Source organism: Apium graveolens, chromosome 1, assembly GCF_009905375.1.
Source record: "Apium graveolens cultivar Ventura chromosome 1, ASM990537v1, whole genome shotgun sequence".
Lineage (NCBI taxonomy): Eukaryota > Viridiplantae > Streptophyta > Magnoliopsida > Apiales > Apiaceae > Apium > Apium graveolens.
Genome location: NC_133647.1, coordinates 61,075,296 through 61,093,563, shown reverse-complemented (window position 1 = coordinate 61,093,563; position 18,268 = coordinate 61,075,296).

Genomic DNA, 18,268 nt, shown 5'->3' with positions numbered 1-18,268 from the left:
GTGTTGGAGTGTGGAGTGAGTGAAAATGACTTCTCCCACTTGGTTTTTGGTTTTATGCTTTTGGGTTGACAAAATAATGAGTGGAAGTGAGAATGTACAAAAATGACCTCTAGCTAAAGTTAGGCCATTTTGCATGCAAGGTTAGTGTGGTAATTTGGTAATCAATGAGTTAGTGGGGTTGGAAAGGTCTTCTTTGCCCTTTGAGAGAATAGAAGGGTGATTTGCATGCAAGGGCTTCTATGTAATTTGCTAATTATAACAAATAAAATTTGTAAAGATTAATTTTTATAAAATAAAATACAAGTTCAAAAATTATGAAATTTATACCATAAAATTACTTGGATTTTTAGAAATTTTATAAAATCACTTATGAAAATTGTGAACAAAATAACTTGTAAAAGAAAATTTTCCAAGGTTTAGAATATTTCTTATAAATCAAAAATAAGGGAAATAAATAAACTCTTGCTTTGAAAAAATCATATACTACATAAAGCAAATTTAAAATGCAGAAATTTTCATTCACACAACGTACAACCATTAAGTATATTTACATTCGGATCTAATATTATACCAAGTCCAAAATTAATATTACACAAAATGCCGGTCGTAACAGTCATTGTCAGAACTGATAGAAGGCAAAGAAGATCGTACACGCCCTATAACGGCCACTGATAGCAGATACCAATAAACGTGAATACGTCCGAGGCGATAGCGACAATAACAAGTATGACCCAGAAGGTATCGTAGTACTATAGACATTATACCGGGAATGATTAAAGAAGTCCGACCGATGATGGAAGCTGAATGTTGCACGATCCTAAAACATGTCAATAAATTGCGTATGAAATGGTGCTTCCTTCAAGATGGCAACAGGACGATGACGTGATTTACATTACTATAGGAAGAAATGTTAAATTTGGCACTAAGCGTGTAGCAGGAGACGAGCGTGTAGAAATGCGACGAGAACTTCTTACATAGAATAATCGACAGAGATGATGCGCTCAAAATGGGAAAACGTTAAGGAATGAAACTCTGGCACTAGTAGGAGTGATGTAGGGGAAAATGAATAAGTTGAAGGATGATTCCAAATACTAGAAGATGTGCTAATCATCCATGTTATCAATTTTTAAGGGAAATAAAGTGGCTAGTTGACGTTAATCGAATTATCGATAATAACGAGTTATCATGCGTGCATTGGGACGACTACAAAGCTTGTACGGAAGAAAGAATCGTCCTCTCTTAGGTTGGGAAGAAATTGGTAAGAGGAGGATATGGACCGTAGTTGAGTCAACAGACCAAAGGAATTCCTAGAACTTATCAGAACCCGGCTAGTGGCAGCCTAGGTGGAACAATAGAAGTATGCGGACTAGGACTATAAAGACAAGAAGTACGAAGTAGCGGACCAAGTCTTGTTGAAAGTACCTCCCGAGGAGGGAGTGATGAGATTCAAAAGGGAAAGAAATGTTAAACCCAAGATTTATTGGACAAGTTGAAGAAATAAAGGACTAAGAAAGTTGACTTATAAATTAGCACCATCGTCGAACGGTCACCAAGTTTATAACAAGTACCACGAATCGAGATTAGGAAATTTAACCGTCAAAACTAAACATATGATTGAAAATGAGCTAATAAACTCGTAGCCAGACTTAGCGTATGTCGAGTAACGTGTAGAGGTCATAAGACTACAAGGACGAGTACCCGGAAATATATTGGATGGATGAGTGGAAATTTTATGAAGAGATCAAATACTGTAAGGTCAACGTGAGAACTCGAGATTGTCATGTGAGAAGCATATCTCTACCAGTTTCTGAACTGATTCCGGGACGAAATCCTTTTAAGGGGGAAAGACTTTAAGAACCCAAATTTTTGACATCGGTAAAAGACCTTTACAAATGGTAATATAATAACTTGTCTTTTTGAGACCTTGTAAAATATTTATTGAGTAGTAACCCTGACGGACGAGAAACACTTTTGAGCCCACACTATGTAGTGCATGAGAAAATGAGTTTCAGAGTTGATATTACGATTATACGTACCAAATGAGTGTATGTATGCGCTATTAGTTTTCGAAGAAAATGAACTTTGAAAAACGACCGTATTTAGGACTCATCAAGGATTACGGGAATCACAATATAATTACAAGATTAAAACCCTACAGATTTATATTCAAGTATGATAATTAAAAAATATAAGGAATAAATACGAAAGGAATGACGTCGCGAACCAGTTACGAGTAAGTATTACGAAAACGTTTAAGCAACCGAGCGAACGCGTAAGCGATTAAATAAACGTAACGCACTAACTAAACCATGGTAAGAAAGTAACCATGGTTACTTTATCAAATAGTAAGCTAACCATAGAATGATCAAGCAAGCTATCCAAATAATGTGCTAAGGAAGCTAACACAAGTAGTTTCTAGGAAGCTACCTAAGATTTGTCCCTAAGATTTGCAACAAATAATAAACCTAGAATGCTATACTAGGAAGAATAAAGATCAAGGAAAGATATCACGCCCATTTCCTAGAAGCAACCTAGAAAAACAACCAAGCTAAGCAACCAAGGGAAGTAAGTATAAATACCCCCCACCCATTCACTTCTTCCATTCGGCCCCTTGAAGAAAAAGCAAGAAATCCAATTCAAAATCTCAAGTTCTAGCCATGGTAAAATCATCCCATTAATCCTAAAGCTTCCTAGAAATTAAACTAAGGTAAAAACATTCTTTCATCTCTTTTTATCAAGGTTTGATGGGTGAAATAAAATCAAGAAAGTCACTAGTGAATAGTGTGAATAGTAACTCCTCTTTGGTTTCTTGATTTCAATGGTGGTTTTAGGTTCTAAAAATCATACCAAGCACTTCCAAGCCTCCACCATCCTCAAGAACACATCTCAAGCTTTCTAGAAAGGTAAAAATCTTTAGCCTAACTTTATTTAAGATTCATTTTTAAGATCCATTTAGTATGTGGCAGAAAACTTAGTTTAAGAAGTGGTATTATTGAGATCTTGAAGTTTAAGTTAAGTAGATTTAAGGTTGATTGTTGTTGCCTCAAGAACATGATGTTCTTGAGAGGATTTTGTATGTTGATGATGAAATGATGATTGTTGGTGGTTGTGTTAAGAGTTAGGGCGTAAACGAAACCCCGATCGTAAATGTAACTCTGTTAAAACCAAAGAATCGTAACTTTAAGTTTCTGCAGAAGGTCCCGAAGTTTTAAATTAAAGTTTCTTGAAATATAACTTATACTATGATAGGAAATGTTATAAGAATCGTTTAGGCATTTGAATCGCTTGATTCCGAGTTACGGATCAAAAGTTATGGTCGTTTTAGTAAAAGTGATTTACGCGACAAAAACTGCTACAAATCACGAACTTTGAAAATATAAAGGATCGACTAAAATATATTCATAAAACATGAAATTTTTACAGAGCGTAACATATTGAGTTTCCTAACTTCCATAAAAATTTCAAATGAGAATAATAATTTCTCAAATTTATAAAAATATCGGAGCCGAGACCGCGCGATTAGAAACCGTAGAATCCATAAGCAGAGCCGACGACGACAAAGAGAATGAACCTAATATACTTAGAAAAATGAAGCAACCATTACTTGAATAAGGAATAAAGGAATAATAAGATAGTATAAGGTAAGAGGGTGCATTATAAGTAGCGCATGAGTGTGAGTCGCCGTAAATCAGAACGGGACCTAACGGAATGAATTGTGTTTATGGCTATAGATTTCCGAGCGAAACCTAGAGCATCCTCCACCTCGAGATACCCAGGCAAGTTTTCAAACCCTACCTTTTAAGAACTGTTGTGTTGTGAATATTTTATAAAACTGTGATATATGCATGAGATTGCTTTAAACTGTTTTACAAAGTTTGAGATGTATTATATTACTCAATTGTTGATAATTTCTAGTATATGTTCATACCGAGTTCGAAATATTATATTAAGACCGAGATTCGGTCGGTGTAAGCTTATAAATACCCGGAGGTTTCCCGGAGGAGTTTATAATTGAGAACGTTAATGCTAGCATGTAGCGTGGCGTGTATATATTTTAGACTGAGGATCGGTCAGTAAAAATTGATGAAAACCGGAAGTATTCTAGAGGTGCTTTATTTAAGAATATTAGCTCTATAGTAGAGTGTGATGTATAAGTTGTAAGACCGAGAGTCGGTCAGTTTTGTTTTATAAAATAAAAACCCGGGAATCATTCCGGTGATATTAGAGGACGATTATAAGTCCATAGTAGTACGTTTTAAAGGGACTCAACGTCCACTTACGAAATATTAAAATACCTCGAATTTTATTAAAACGATTTCCCAACCATCATATTACCTCAACCATATTTTATGGTTCGAATAATAAATACTATATACTTATTCCTTTATTATGGGAGTATTATACTCCAACGATTATTTATTTCAATCCCGATTAATCATTATAGATTATTAATTACGTAGACACAAATTAGTTGAGGAATATTATTTTAAATATTCTTTTAGAGGGTAAACTCATTCGAGGTTTAATTATTTATCGATTATTATTTATTAAAGGGTTCATTATTGATTTAAAAATCATAGAACCGGATTTAAATATACTTCCGGATTTCAGAACATCATTCGAATAATTTGAGATCGTCGGTGAATACTAACCGACTTATTTAATATTTTGAATATAGTTTCAAGGAGAAACTTTCCCCCTTATTAATTATCTGTTGACAACGGTCAACTCACATCCTTAGTACTTCCTCCGAAATTCTCGGAAGTACATATATATATACACTTATATCTTAGAGAGATAATCTGTTTCTATCAAAAAGCAAAATACTTGGGGAACTTCGATGTGGTTCGAGTTCTCGAGATTGATAGAATTCTTTTAAAGGACAAGGGAGGGGTAGACTCTAGTACTATGTGTGCTAGATGGACTACCAAAGGTGTCGCAGGCGAAGGTATAACGACTCGTGTATTTTTGAATTATTTAAATATGTAAATGTGGAAGTATTAATTAAATAAATATGTGTCATGGTTTTGGCAGAAGTATGTTGATATATACTGTGATTTCTTGGTGTAAAGGATTGGAATGTGTTGTTAAAGATTGAGTTATATTGTTCTGTATTATTTTTAAAGGTAATTTTATTACAGTTTTATATCCGTAAATTTTTGGATTGTCTGTAAAATTAGTTTTATGATTTTATAATTTCAATAATTATTTTTAGTATTTTATAAAATTGAGAAATCAATATTTTATTAATTATTTATCTTTAAATAATTTTCTAAATGCTTTTATTTGTAAAATCCATATTTAATTCTAAAATTCTTTAAAAAATTATGAAACTTATATTTATCTAAGTTTGGAATATTCCGAGAATTTTAAAATTATTTTGGTAATTTTCAGGATTAATTTCACCCGCGCGTTATCTCGTTAAATTATTAAAAAGTGGGTATAAAGTGCACTTCGAAAATGGTTTTAAAATTTGAAAGTTACATTTTTATAAACTTCGGGATATTTCTAACATTTTAAGACTGTTTCCGTGATTTTCTGAAATTGTTTTACGTGCAGCTCGGATCGTTAATTGCTAAATACGGGTACGAGTTGCATTTCGAAAATGCTTTAAAATTTTAGAATTTTATCCTATTAGTTTCGGGTTTTCTTTTAGGAAATTTTAATAGTATTATGGGGTCATTCTGATTAATATTTATTTACAAGTTATGCCGTTAAATGATTAAAACCGATCTATAAGTGGGCTTCCACTCGGGGAAACGGGACACGTGTTTTATTCTGAATAATCAAGCAGATACGTGGCAAAGTCCTACATCTCGTTTTTTTTTCTTATTTATTTTACTTTCTATCTCTTCCATAGCAGTAACCTCAATCTCCCCTCTCGGTTTTTCCAATTCTATGTTTCTCGAATCTCGTTATTCTTTCTCTGCTTCCCTGGATTTACTGTGTTACGATTTATATCTCATTTTAAATCCTTTCTATGTAATTTCTTTTACCCATTAGTCTACACATTCCCAACAATGGAAGCAAACATTATTGTACCCTTCATCCCAAAGGAGACCAACTTCCTTGCATTCTTAGATGCCAACCAGGCTCTTGAAGCTTTCAAAAGCTTTGTCAAATTCTTGTCTAAAACTTACTTTGTTGGAGCTCTTACAGCTAACCCAGTTCTCTATCTGGATGTATTGGGGGATTTTTGGAACACAGTTGTAGCTAGGACAGTTGTGCATGAAGACCAATCTTGAACACTAGTGGTTAACTGTCAAATCAAAGGACAACTGGTTGAGATAACTGAAGCTAACAAGAACCTGTCCTTGAACATTCCAACTGACAAGATAGTGGAGATTCCAACTCAGGAGGAAAGAGTGGTCCTTTATGTTTGATTCTGTGGTGAGGGCTTTCACATGCAGAAAATCAGGATTTGCAAAATTTTTAGTGTTGTTCAAAAGTTGGTGTACTCTGGCTCACAACAAGCAGATTAATGTAGGACACTACATTCTGGAGGAATTAAGAATCAGGCTAATCATGCCATTAACTTCTAGAGGTAAAGAAATTTTCCTTCCTAGATTTATTGTGTCTGCTTTGAATCATAAAGTAAATGACATACATATGCTTGAAGGTGTAGATAGGTCATTAATAGGAAACTGTAAGAAAGTATCCAAAATCTTATTTGGATCCCTTACTACTAAAAATAAGGTACATTTGGGTCTTAGGTTAACACCTTTCATGATTGAAAGATTTAGGACCTACCCTTACCTTATGCCTGACATGAGGCCAAATGTAGTTCAACCTAGTGCAACAATGGTCCCTGAGCCTGTTGAAGTACAAACATAGGCATACCCACATGAACCTTCCCATGTTGAGCCTACTTCTTCAAATCCAACAGTTTCTAGGAAACCAACCACTCCATCCTCTCAAAAGGGTGAAGTGTGTAAAAAGAAGAGAAATGAGGTAACCCTTACTATACTGAGTGAGAGTGGTGAGGAACAAACACAAACTGAGTCACCATTGGTCAGAAAACCAAAGAAGGCTAAGCAAACTAAGTTGACCACTCTAGACACCTCTATATCCTCTAAAAAGGATGTAGTTGTAAACAAGGGACTTGAACAGAATCTAGAGGCATCCTCTCAACAGGGCAAGTGTACCCTCGTCTCGAGAGCCTACACAAAATAATTATATCCTCATTATTATATATACTCACTAACTCAACCTAATTATAAAGCGAAATTACGCACATTGGCACTTAGGTCTATGTACACATAAATGCTTATAATTACCTTATAAACATAATAGTTCATATAGCCACACATGTTCACATAACACATTTAAGTACATAATAATATATCCATACACACTATATTGCATCACTAGGCTTGGATGATCTCACTCCTCTTACTCAAATCACTTAGTTATGCTAAACTAGCTAAAACTCTTAATATCGACCTCATAACTCGAAGTGCCTTTTCTAAACCATCAAGTTCTTATGGACCCTGACTTAGGCCTTAAACTCTACTGACCTCGTACTATCTTAAAACTATGGTGGTCAACCTAGGCCTCTCTCATAAGTGCCCTAAAACTAATGGTTAAGTGATTTTGCTCATTATATTGATTTCAGGGTGACACCAATGGGTTTATGAGTACAATTATCACACTTACACTTCAATTTTACCTCTCAAACTTCTAGAATAGATTCTTCTGACCATAAGGCAACTCTCAAACTTGGTGTGGCTCAAGGGCCTAGCTTGGGCCTACCTGGGCCTAAGCTTAAAGTCCAATTTTCCCTTATTTTATGGACATAATAGTGTCCTGTTTTGCACTAACTTATGACACATGATTCTAACTTAATTCCTATGAACTATGGCTGGAAAAACTCCTCTGACACTCCCTATAACTAGGTCTAACCAAGCCCTAGTGAGGGCCTACCCATGACATGGTCAAAACTCCTCATTTCTAAGTTGCAACAAAACTGTCCACTGCAGGGCAGATTCTAAATTTTGGTGTGTGCACCTCACTAAATTGTTGGGTTTCTCTCATTTATGACTTCTAGACTCAATTATACCACAATTCTTAACTCCCCTGTGGCTTGGGCCTAACAATGCCTAAGAAATGCCCATTCAAAATCACATGCAAATCAGGAAAAAAATTCAGGATTCTATCCTAGCCTTTCCACCTTAACTCCCACTTTAAAACCACGAATTAAATCTCAAACAAGAGAAATTTACTACTATAAGACTCTAAAATAAGGCGTCAACCAATAATGGAGATCATCCATGCCCTATAGTACCAACATGCAAAATAAAACTTATCATGCAACTCAAGATGATCACCAAATCAAGTTCGACTAAATAAGAGGGTTATTAGCTCATAAATTTGACTTAAAATACTTAGCTACTTCAAAAGATCATGCACACTACCTTTTAACAACTAATATCAAGGAAACAATTCATTTTAAGCACATGTAAGGTCGAATTTAACACAAACTAAGCATGCATGTACATTTTCGAAAAGAAGAGCATATATAACATGATTATACTTAAAAATAATGCCCTATATCTAACATGCAAAGTAGAATATGACTTTACAACTAAAGATCAGTAGCATGAAAAGGTTTTAAAAGAGTTTTATTCATGGAAACACTTAGTTTATGCACATAAAAAGTATATCTCATAGAGAACTTTTTAATCCACATGAATTAAGAGTTTCTCTTTGGAGATCACATAAAATCAAGACATGCAAGTATTAAACATCATCTCCTAAGCATGGAACTTCTTGTAAAGTGTATATTATATGAATGGGTAATGGAATTACACTAGAATGGCAAGGATTTGATGAAGAAAAATTGAAGGGAATGGGGGAAGGGGCTTCGGCCGAATAAAGAAAAAGAGAGGGGGAGGAGAGAAAATTTGAGAGTGAAAATGATGAGTTTGAGTGGAGTGTGGTTTTGGGTTAACTCCTTTCTTTATGAATCATCATGCACTAATTCAATTGTGGAATTTGGAATGTACTAAAGTGCCCTTCTCCAATAACCAAGCAAAAGTGCATGCAAGGGTAGTTTAGTCTTTTGGTGGATAGAAGAAGGTTAGTGGGGTATAAATTGTCTCTTATGCCCTTTAAATTGAATTGGAGGGTATTTGCATGCATGGGAAACTAAGTAATTTGCAATTTAAAAATCAACTAATTAATATAAAACAATTTTTTATAAATATAAATGCACCTCCATAAATCACAAAATAAATATCATAAAGTAGCGTATAATTTTAGAAATTTAATGATATAAAATTTGAGAATTTATTGTTAAAAGTTTTTTAAAATCGGTTTTTCATATAAAATGAAGTACTTTTGATTATCATTTAAAAATATTAAATGATAAGATTTTCTTTTCAAATTTTTTTATATAAACTAATACATTAAACACTTAGTTTATAGGCACTCAGTCATATAGATCATCCACATTTATAATTCCACACAATTTAAATTTTAATTATAAACACACAATTATATATAGATAGGGTTTAGAAATACCGGTCTTAACAAAAACACCATAGTAGATTTAACTTAGTGATTTTGTAGCTCTCGACGGATGTTCTATAATAGTCCCGACGGATGACCTTTGAACATCCATCGAGAGTGTAGCTTATGTAATAATAAGTCTTGTAGCACATATCTGCAAACAACATTGTATTAGTTGAGTAGATTATGTAGGATTCTTCAAGTCATGTTGATTACTAGTTTGATATACAGAATAGGGTGACTAACTGTAAATATAAGATGTCTTGTAATTCTGTATAAGTGAAATAGAGTCAAGTGGCAGAAAAGGCTCCCGACGGATGATCCACAAGGCTCCCGACGGATGATCAACAAGGCAACCGACGGATGACCAACATAGTCATGACAGGTGATCTAATTCAAAATAGTTGTTAATAATGACAACAGAGTCACATGCGTTGGGTGTTTGTAAAAGGAATGTAGCATCCTAATTGCATGATTTAGAGAATAAGAAGCATTACCATTTCCATGCAAATATGAAGTTATTCAAAGAAACAATTTTGTTTTTACTTTTTTGTCTTTTTATCATGTAACTTGGTCATATATAAACCAAGTGTAGCAAGTAGAACAAATAACTGAGATAGCAGGAATTATATTAGAGAGATAGAAAAGGCTGTATTTGTTAAGCATCTCTTGTAATTCTTAAAGTTCACTTGTAAGTAGCTGTGTGTTATTCAAGCATCACAAAGTTCTCATCTTTATATATATATCTCTGGTGGATAAGTTCAAATCCACCAGAAAGTTTTAAAACCTTGTGTTTTATTGCTTTGTGTTTTGATTTTTATTTTACTTTACTTCCGCACTTCTTGAAAAATCAAACACATTTATATATTAAGTTAGAACATTCTTAAAATCATAAAAAGAAGCCAGAATTATATTCAACCCCCCCTGTAATTCTTGTTGCATTGATTGGGAATAACACTTACTTTTAATTCAAATGGTAAGAAGGCTGGATTTATGGAGTTAGATGATCTATCACTTAGCAGATCCAAACTTCATGACCTTAAAGCAGCTATATGTTAGAATGATGAATCTACTCAGGAGCTAAAGGATATCAAATAGATAATGGAAATGTACTTGAATATAGCTGAGGAAAATCTAATCAGAAAATTCTTTGATGATGCTACCGGATATACCAAAGTTAAAGACTGAAGATAAACTCTGATACAGTGATTATAAGACTGCACGTGTATTTATATTTTTGCATTTAGATAGTCTTGACATCATCAATTAATAACTTCCATATATTTATATAATGCACAAGTTGGACGAAATTGCTAGGTATAATTGATGATATCAGTATTTAGAATACTATCAGAGTTTGCCATCAATATTTATGATATCGGAGTTTGACAAAAGGTGACATCATCAATATTTGTCATAAGTATTTTCTGATCAGTACTTGTCATCAGCATTTGTTCATATCAGTATTTGTCAAGCTGGAAATCAGGAGATACCACAGAAAGATATATTTGCAGAGATATGTCGGTGTGGGACTTTACTTATTGCTAGAAATCAATAGTTGGATATGTATTAGGATTCCATATTTTATTTATATCATATCAACTGTTTGATTATGTAAATGTACAGTATATAAGCACAATTTAAGTTAACACTATAACTGTGGTGCATCATTTTATCATACACATAGCCTAACAGCTCTCAAGGATATCAGTTCATTCTTTGAGAGAGTATTGTAATAAGTTTTTATTCGTTAATATAAAGAATGTTCTTCTTTATTGAGTACTTAATTCGGTTTGATTGTTATTATTGTATTCACCCCTCCATAGTATACTTAAAGGCCTAACAGTTTAACTGAACAATACTAATTTGGATAACACAACATAAAACAAACAACTTGAAAATAATCTATGTTCCACTATAATCAGGACATAATGATGATTGGGTATGTATATAATGATCTTGGTAGTTGCACCGAAGAAGACGTCAATAGAAGTTCGTATGAAGTTCATTAATATGTTCATACAACGGAGAAATAAGGTTAAAGTCATTCGAAACAATTATTTGGGTTAGTATGAAGACCTAAAGGATTCCAAGTGAAGCTGACTGCATATAGTACAAGACTTAAAAGTGGATTATATGGTGTATAATATGAAGTCCCAAGAGTGGAACTAGCCATATGTGAACCAGACCAATTGAACTAGGCATCAGCGAAAGAAAATTTAGTATTATTATTAGAAAAAATGTTAAGTGATTTTTATACTCAAACAGATTATCAAATATTTTAAGAATGAAGACTTGAGGATTTAAAGGGACTATAGCTCAAACTTACAGGAATTTTTTAAAAGGAATGATATGGTCGATTCCAAGCCTTGTTCTTGGCTCTATTGTCAAGCCCAGGCAAAGAGAAGACTCTATTGTCAATCCCAAGCAAAAAGAAGACTCTATTGCCAAGCCCAAGTAAAAAGAAGACTCTATTATCAAGACCAAGCGAAGAGAAAAGTCTATTATCATGCCCAAGCTCTCATGTTCATTACTTGGTCACGCTAGCTTCTTAGAAAGCTATTGTCAAGTACAAATAGCTCAAACTTGAGGAAATTACAAGACATGTAACTACTTGACTTGTGGATTCCCAGAGTTTAAGGGATTATATTGTCAATTCTAAGCTAAAATGGAAGTACAAGAGTTTTAGGAATACATTGTCAAGTCCAAGAGTTGTAGGAATGCATTGTAGAGTTCAAGAAAGCTATTGTCGAGTTCAAGCTCAAGGAAAATTATAAAAACCCGAATTTTTGACATAGGTAAAAGACCTTTATAAATAGTAACCTTACGGTTTAATAAAAAATTTTGTGACCACACCATATACAAGTATTTAATTTAAGTTTCCGAGTTGATATTATGATTATACGTAACAAGTGAGTGTATGTAAAAGTCATTAGTTTTCGGAGAAAACCAATAGTTCGAATGACCTTATTTTACAAGACATCGAGGCATATAAGAATTACACTACGACCAAGGAAATCATGGGAATTGGAATTCCACAACTTATAACCAGTATAAGTACTGGAAATAGTAAGGATTTACGATAATTGGTATTATTCAACGGAGCATTTACGAAAATTAATTTAAACGTACATAAACGAATGCGAGATAATGTAGGATGGCAAGTGACCAAGTGATAACTTAGGCAAATTAATTATTTATAAATTTATTCAATAAGTAATAACTTAGGAAGCTATTTAAAAATATAAATTCCAATAAACATGAATTCAAGGAGCTTATCATGCAAGCCTTGACAAATGAGGCACCCAGCTAAGCCTAGCCTTGGAAAATTAGGTGCATCTTGTCCTACACGCTTTCTACATTCACAAGAAACCTAGTTTCCACCACACTTCCAAGAAAAAAGCCAAGCAACCCTCTCTCTCCCTCCATCCCTCTCTCTCTATCTCTCCCTCTCTCTCTCCTTCTCTCTCCTTCTCTCTCTCTCTCTCTCTTCAAGGCCACTTGTAAGGTCTTTGAGATAAAACAACAGATTGACATATATACTTGTGAAAGTCAAGTTAGTAAGCGACTCTATAATGATGTTGAGAGAGACACTAGTTGAAATATAGAATTACGAAAATGAAGAGATGGGATCATCCTTGGATGGATAATGATGAGAGTTAGGATAATCAGTGAGTTATTTTCGCATCTACTCACATCACACTACTCCTTCCAAACTGTTTATCATTCATATTTCCTTGATAAGTCATATCAGGCAATCCATTTAGTTCTCTACTTTGAACTTCTGATATGACCAACAACTTAAATAATTTTCTATGAATAAGGGCTTATTCAAAATCTTTTGTTGATCCATGAACTTTCATTTATAGATTACGATCTTCTTGTTCGGCTCAAAGCTATTTATACTTTATTTCAACTTTCCGAGGAATTTTTAATAAATTTTCCTCAATTAATCGACAAATATTCATAATAAATATCTCCATTTGATTTTTCTTTCATACTTACTCTACTCAGTCAAGATTGTAAATATTTAACAAATTGTCAAGAACATGGATGATCTAATATCCATATATTCCTCGGGCATTCTTTTCTTCTATTCGGGATGAGATTGTATATTAAACTTTGAAATCATAGTAAGGGCATCAATTTGATATTGGTATTCCAAATTAAATTTTATTTGAGAATCTGATAAAGTATGTGAACGAGGACACCTCTAAGTGTACCATTTTATTGGCAAAAAATATTTGGTGAGGGGCTATCGATTGTTCTGATGCCAAGACCACTCAAATCAGAGTTATAATTGCCTTTCTCGTCCCAAATTTGATAACTCTTTAGTTCAAACTCGTCATCCAGGTAACCACAAATTTCATCAGTGGTTACGATGTTAAGATTTTTTTTATAAACAAAATGAAATATGCTTAGTTTCATATGTTCTCATTGTTGTGCAAGACATGCTTGTATCTCAACAAGATTAAATCAAATTGACAACCCTAAGTAAGTTGTATTGTTATCTTAGTTTGTATTTGTACTTGTAACATTTTAAAGTCTGTAAAAATGGAAAAGAGCAGACTGGAGTCTTTTTCCTAAAACAGTATCAAGCCTAAGGATTCTATCTGGAAGAAGATCAAGAAGTTCATGCCTCAGAAGAATTTTGAGGAAGTTTGGAGTTGAATAAATCTTTTTAGATAAAAATACTCTAAATCAAGATCTCTACAAGTCACATATTTAGTGTTATAGAGAAGTCACTCGATGTGACGCCCTCCAAACCCGGGGTCTAGATTTAGGGGTCACTAACCGATAAACCAAAATAAAATAGGCACAACGGAATAAGATAATAAATATGACCCCTTCCATACAACTGGATCGATCACAGGTTATAGCATGAAACATACACTAATATAAACTAAATATTATTGCAAACCATAATTCTAATTAGTTTTACAACTTATTCAAATTTTATTACAAATTACTAGAATATTCAAGCGTCCCAAACTGACTACCTGGAAAACACACCAAACTATTTATAAGTACACTTCTCCTGGTCCAACCTGGATCTCAGGCCTGCTCTGACTTAGCTGAAAGATTAGAATAATAAACAAGTATGAGCGAAAGAAATTCTCAGCAAGCAGTATATAGTTTGTAAGTGAACAACAATAACAATATCTGAGTAAAACCAGAAACTGATATAAAATTTAATGTTTAAGCGGCATTTTAACAAAACACAGTTATGCATTATGTTGTTCCTATGATCAGTCATGAAACAGCACCGGTATCCCGCAACCATACCGTAAATATAGGTATCGATATCCCGCAGCCATACCATACCTATTGGATATCCATAAAAAGGCATATACTCGCCTTGCAAGATATTACACTTTCGTATAATAGCTCACGCTAGACCGGTGCCTGGCCTCTTACGCTAACCAGTAATCAATTCACAATACAATTTTGGTCAAAGGAGTCATATCAATGACATCCTTATATATTCAACTCCCCATTTCATATGGTTCGTGGTTATCTCAATAACTGATGGTGAAATAACTAGAAAAATTAGTTATTCGCTAATCTCTATTCAACGTTCCACTGTATAGAGTAGTTTGTAGCGAAATATAAAACGTTTAACTATTCTGAACTTAGAATAGTATAGAAACTGATATAACTATATATCTTGACATCTACCCAATCGTTTATATCTAACCATGACATTTTAAAACAATAAACAGATAGCATGCATATCACGTAACACGTAATCATGTCATTCGTATATCACATAATCACATATTTCATGTAACACATAAGTCAGGTCATCAAAATATAGGTTTCAATACGTTTAGAATTGGAATCGGGTCATTAACAGTGTTTATCGATCCAATACCGGCTCAGAATAACTCACTAATCAAAATGACATTGCATTACAAAAGAAATTAGGACTCGAAAGTATTTTTATTGAAAGTGTAATATTTTTCTGAGTCTATACGCGTTCGTTTCGTATTAAACGAACGAACGGTTTATTTATATGAATAAAATAAGATTAAATGGAAATAAATCAATTAATAATAATATTAATTGATTTTTAAATACCAAAATATAATTTTAAAAATTTTTAGGATTTATTTGAATTAATTATAAATAATTGTATTTTATTTAACTATTTATAAATTAAATTGATGATTATATAAATTAACTAATTAATTAAATCTATTAAATAAATAATTAAAACAAATTATAAATAATTAAAACAAATATGGATTTTTTTAAAATTAATAACAGAAATAAATTTTGGAATTTAAAATAATTAAGAAAATAATTTTTAGAATTTAAAATAATAATGAAATGATTTTTGAAATTTAAATTAAATGATTTTTAGAATTTTAGAAATTGATTTTGAAAAAAAAAAAAATTATAGTAGAAACAGAATTGAGGTGGGGGATTTGGGGGAAAATAGATTAAACACGGGTCGAAATAAAGACAAACGGGTTAAAACCCGGACCCTTATGAACTGCCGCCGGGTTCAATCGGAGTTCTCGCCGGAATCTGGAAAACCCAGATTCCGTCGTCTTCTCCGATGAACTCCCGAAATCCGGCGAGTCCTTTACGTCTCCGGCCAGCCATAACAAAGCCAAAACTCAGCCGGTTGCCTCCGTTTTTGATCCCTAACCGTTCCAAATCAGCTCTGCAGTCCAGAAAACATAGCATCGATCTCAAATCAACAACGGAAACGCGGCCATATTCTGAACTCAACTCCGGCGAACAAACGGCAAACACGAGTTCCAATCAAATTGAACCCAAAATTTAAGATTTCAGTACGAAAACAAAGCTCAGATTAATTAAAAGCTATCCAAATCATCAAAGATCGTCAAGAACATCCTATTAATCGAAAAAATCGATTTGAAAAAATCTAAAAACTCAAAACTCAAATTAATCAGTTTCGAACTAAAACAATTGAAATAAACACACAAATCGATTCTACTAATCATTCTAAAGCTACTCATACCGTCAAAAACAATCAACAATCATCCAAAATAAAAATCGAAATTCAAGAACATGAATCAAAAATCGATTTTACAATATACTTCACCTCAGATTCTGAAATTGGTATGGATGGATAGAGCTTGAAGCAAGGATTAATTTGATATGTAGAATGTTTGATTTGGTTCCCGGAATCAATCAAAATTCGTGATTAAAGGTTGGTTCAAGAATCTCACCCCCAAAGTGTGTTTTTGAGTTTTGTTTTTATTTTCTGATTTTTGTTAAATAAAATGAATAAAATAAAATTGTTGCAGCTATTTACATTAAATCTAAAATTATATCCGCAAAATAAATTAAGGGTGTTTTTATTCCCATAATTAAAATATTTAGCCCCAAAATCATAATTACGGGGAATAATTTTAAAAGTAATAAAATATAAAATTCGTATCAAAATTTCCCAAAAATTGTGAATAATGTAAAAATATAAAACTAAAGGGTATTTGAAATACAGATAATTCTATAAAAATAAAAATACGAATTTTGTGGATTTTAACGTCCCGGTGGGGTCCCGGTCTGTTTATTTTTGAAACACATAGACAATTCCTAAATTAACAGTAAAACCTGAACACGCATAAAATACAAATCAAATGCGCATTAAAAGAAATAAAATGAGTACTTCTATAAAGACACAAGTAAATACGAGTCCAGATTACAGATCGATTCATATAATTGCAGTTTAAACACATATTAATCAATCAAAAAAATCTGGTTCGCACGGGAACACAAATAACATTTAAAACACGTAATATCATGGCAATGAACATTTTAACTTACATAAACGCATAATATTTATTTATTTAACATATAATATTCAAATAATTTTCCCGGATATTATGCCTAGGAAAATAAGTGAGGATATTTGGTTCATATTTCGCTTTCCAACTCCCAGGTCGACTCTTCAACCTTGGGATTCCTCCACAAGACTCGCACTAAAGACACAGACTAACTCCTAAGAACTCTTTCTTTCTTATCTAAAATATGCACTGGCCTCTCTACAAAAGACAGATCTGGCTGATTCTCAATTGGCTCGTATTCTATCACATGATTTGAATCAGGAAAATAACGCTTCAACATTGATACATGAAACACGTTGTGGATATGCTGCATGTGAGGTGGTAATGTTATCTCATAAGCAACCTTCCCAACACGCCTTAAAATCTCAAAAGGGCCAACATAACGCGGAATCAACTTTCCTTTCTTTCCAAATCTTGATAAACCTTTCCAATGTGAAACCTTCAATATCAGTGCTTCACCAACTTCAAATTCCATATCCTTTCGGGCAGGATCAGCATATTTGCATTGACGATCTTGAGCCGCCACTAATCGTTTCCGGATGAGTTCTATTTTTTCTTTCGTCTGTTGGATTAATTCTGGACCCAAAATCTTTCTTTCACCAACTTCTTCCCAATATATTGGAGATCTGCATCTTCTCCCGTACAAAGCTTCGTAAGGCGGCATTCCAATACTGGCATGATAGCTATTGTTGTAGGAGAATTCAACCAATCGTAAGTGTTCGTTCCAACTTTCTTCAAAATCTAGTGCATATACCCTTAGCATGTCTTCAATAGTTTGAATCATCCTTTCAATTTGACCGTCTATCTACGGATGATATGCGGTACTCATATTCAGCTTCGTTCTGAGATAATCTTGAAAACTTCTCCAAAATCTTGAATTAAATCGAGGATTTCTATCTGAAACTATGGATACTGGAACTCCATGTTGAACTACA